We start from the raw sequence: 3,315 nt of genomic DNA, 5'->3' as shown, positions 1-3,315 counted from the left end.
ATAAATTGTATTTTGATGTGTCCATTCTTTTTAGCTTAAAATCCCTCCAATTGATTGATTTATAGAGATCTTTGAGGCCCCTCCCCTATCACTTCAGTCAAACATTTCTTATATTATGTTATCTTTGTAAATCATTACACATTGTACCTTTAAAAAACAAAAAGTGATGTGGCTCCCATCTTTATTATATTCAAGGCGGTTGAAGAAAAAAAATTTCACACATACATCATCACCCTTTACATTTGTTGCCTTTCCATTTCGTCTACTACTTCCACTCCCTTCTTATCTTCTTTACTTTCAATTTCCCTTTTCAAAAAAAATGAAGAAGAAGAAGAAGGCCAATTTGGGTTAGCATTTTGAGAGAATTAATGACACACAAAAAGATGAGGGTATATGAGTAATTTCACATATTTCTATGCTTAAAAATTAAGGAAATAGAAAATATAAAAGGATGAAGGGGTATTAAAATGAAAAAAATAACCATAATAAATTTTGTCTTTATTTCAAATCCTTACATTATTTTCAAATTACATTAGCAGGTGTTATTTATGTAAGTATTTGTAAGTGTGTTGATATATTTGTAAGTTGTACTACACTCTATTCTCTATGTCCCACGTTGACTAACAAAGAGAAAAAAAGTGCAGCAGACATAATATAAAAGGACGACCAAGAGACCATACAAAGCATACCTTTCTCGGCCTTTTGGGTAAGATCAAGTGTAGTATCTGTTCTTATCAGTTTAATATCTGATACGTGGGATATCGTCCCACATGATATTAAATTAATTTTTTTAGGGGGAGGTCCCTCCACAATAGCTTGCTCGGGCCTGGCGCACCCCTCCCACTCGTGACAAAAGTTTATGCGTTTGGGCTTTCATGACTTTTTTCAAGATATAACTAATTAATTTTACTAAATATATTTAAATTTTAATTATTTAGATAAAATAAAAATAAAAAATTTATTCAAAGTTGTCTAGATTTTAATAACTATATATTTTATTAATTTTAATTGCTATATATATTAAGTGCATTCAAATACAAGATTGTTGGTGCACCCCCCATTTTCCCACCAAAGACCTAGTCTGGTCTCATATTTTTTGAATCCCACATCCGCAATATGGTTAGCAAAACCTTCAATCCAATCCTATAAGAAGGCCTAATACACCAATCAATCATTTTTAGTGAAGGATTCAAAGCATGCCTTGGGCTTGAGAATGTTGACTCCATTACGTGAGTATTAAATGAGCTTTAAAACGTAGGGCTACAACTTAGTAATATTAATATATTTGAAAGCAAGAGAGAAAACGAAAGGAAGAAAAATAATATATGTATGAGAATAGGTTAAATCATAATTTTATTATATTAATATTATGATTAAATTGATTATTTTTTACTTTAAGTCATATTATTAAATTATTTTATTAAACATACCAATCCGAAGGCCATATATTTAGTGTAGGGTTCAAAGCATGCCTTGGGCTTGAGAATGTTGGCTCCATTATATGAGTATTAAATGACTTTTAAAACGTTGGGTTACAACTTAGTAAATATTAATATATTTGAAAGCAAGAGAGGAAAAGAAAGGAAGAAAAATAATACATGTATGAGAATAGTTTAAATCATAATTTTATTATATTAATATATAGTGGAAGTTACTCACAAACAAACTGATTATTTCTTTTTTTATGATTAAATTGATAATGTTAATAAAACAAACTTATATAGGTTGTTTGATGAAAACTTATGAGAGATCCATAAACAAGAGGAACTCTCCTTGTTCATTTAATAGCAGGTGTAGACATGTTTGTTTAACACAAAGAGAGAAAAAGAGAAGCACTCCATTTGAATGTTGAGAATCAAGTTTGAGAGAAAAAAATGATAAAAGAGGAGAAAAATGAAAGATATACAATATTTTAAAGTGGGTATAAATCTTAATGGTTTAAATTTTTAGAAAGTTGATTATCTAATAAGCTATTATGGTGAAATTTGAAAGGCCATGAGTTCAAACTCCATATATATGTATCTCAATATATTCAACCTAAAATTACATTCCTCTGTTGTTAGAACTTGGTAACACTAACTCAAGAAATACAATAGAACTCAGGAATAGCTGTGTATATAGTAAACAAATTAACACAACAGGACTCAGGAATAAGTGTGTACGTAGTAAAGAAAAACACAAGAGGAAGGACTCTAGTATTGTGCACTTGTACCAGTAGGGACTGTATAAACTGCATCCATGTTGGTTATGGGGACTGTATAACCTTTATCGATGTTGGTCAATGGTAGAACCGAAGGGTTTCTTCTCATTTGACTTTGTTGCATTCTTGTCAATAGAGTGTGAAGTTTCTCCATGAATATTCTGTGGCCAACCGACAAACACCTCCTTCCAAGTGAAGGCAATGCATCCGGGAACACTAGTGACGCCAATGACGCCACCAAGAGCAAAGCAGAAAACACGATGATGGCGCGGAGGAGAGCAGCCCAAGAAGGAGAGTGATTGGTTTGGAAGCCTAACTCGATTCCACATGCCACTACAAATGCAAGTTGGCTTGCAACAGTCACCTTGATGGTTGTTGGGTGGGCTTGAAAGACGGAAACCGTAGCATTTTGGAACCTCCAACCAACGAGAGCCACGAGCACCGGAACTATGAAGTTGAGAAGGGAAAGAATGGTGCAGGGCAAAGTGGCGGCATGAAGCTTTTGTTGTCCGTGCTGGCAGCTTCCCAAAACATCAATGGAAGTTGCACAGTGATCAGTAGGCATGATTTTGTTATGGATACTTGCTGGTTTCGGACCGACTCACCTGATTATAAGCGTTTCACTTCCTCATCTATTTCTCCCTCAATGACGCACATGTTTGATTTTAGGCTTTTCCTTTGCCTGACAACCTTTTTATCCATTGCCCACTGACTTTTTCTCTACACCTCTTGCTGCCACGTGCACTAGTGGCGGACCGTAGGGTAGAATTTTCCCAAGTTGGGTTTTGGGATTCTCATATCTAAATATTTAATGAGAACCCACTTTTACCATTCCAATTTGAGAAAGTGGAAAATTTCAACTGTAATTATTATTATTTTTGTTAACCCTTCTGCTATGGATGGTGACATGAAGATTGGATTAAGGCAAATTGATGGATGGTGACATGAAGATTCGATTAGGGTTGTTAAGAGGTGTTTTTGAAATTGATTTTAGAAAGTATTTTAAATTTTTTTTTATCACTTAAAACTTTTATTTATTAAGCATTAAAAACAATAGAAATGATTTGTAAAATTTTTGCCAATTTACTCATTTCCAAACAACAACAAAAATTCAG

General features: G+C 33.4%; 1 pseudogene; it reads left to right on the top strand.

The window, feature by feature from the left end:
- The first annotated feature begins 685 nt into the window (after positions 1–685).
- LOC117932826 lies at positions 686–840 on the top strand (annotated as a pseudogene).
- Positions 841–3,315: the final 2,475 nt, after the last annotated feature.

This window comes from Vitis riparia, chromosome 15 (assembly GCF_004353265.1).
Source record: "Vitis riparia cultivar Riparia Gloire de Montpellier isolate 1030 chromosome 15, EGFV_Vit.rip_1.0, whole genome shotgun sequence".
Taxonomy (NCBI): Eukaryota; Viridiplantae; Streptophyta; class Magnoliopsida; order Vitales; family Vitaceae; genus Vitis; species Vitis riparia.
The sequence above is the reverse complement of the archived record's forward strand: the minus strand, read 5'-3'. Positions and strand labels throughout refer to the sequence as shown.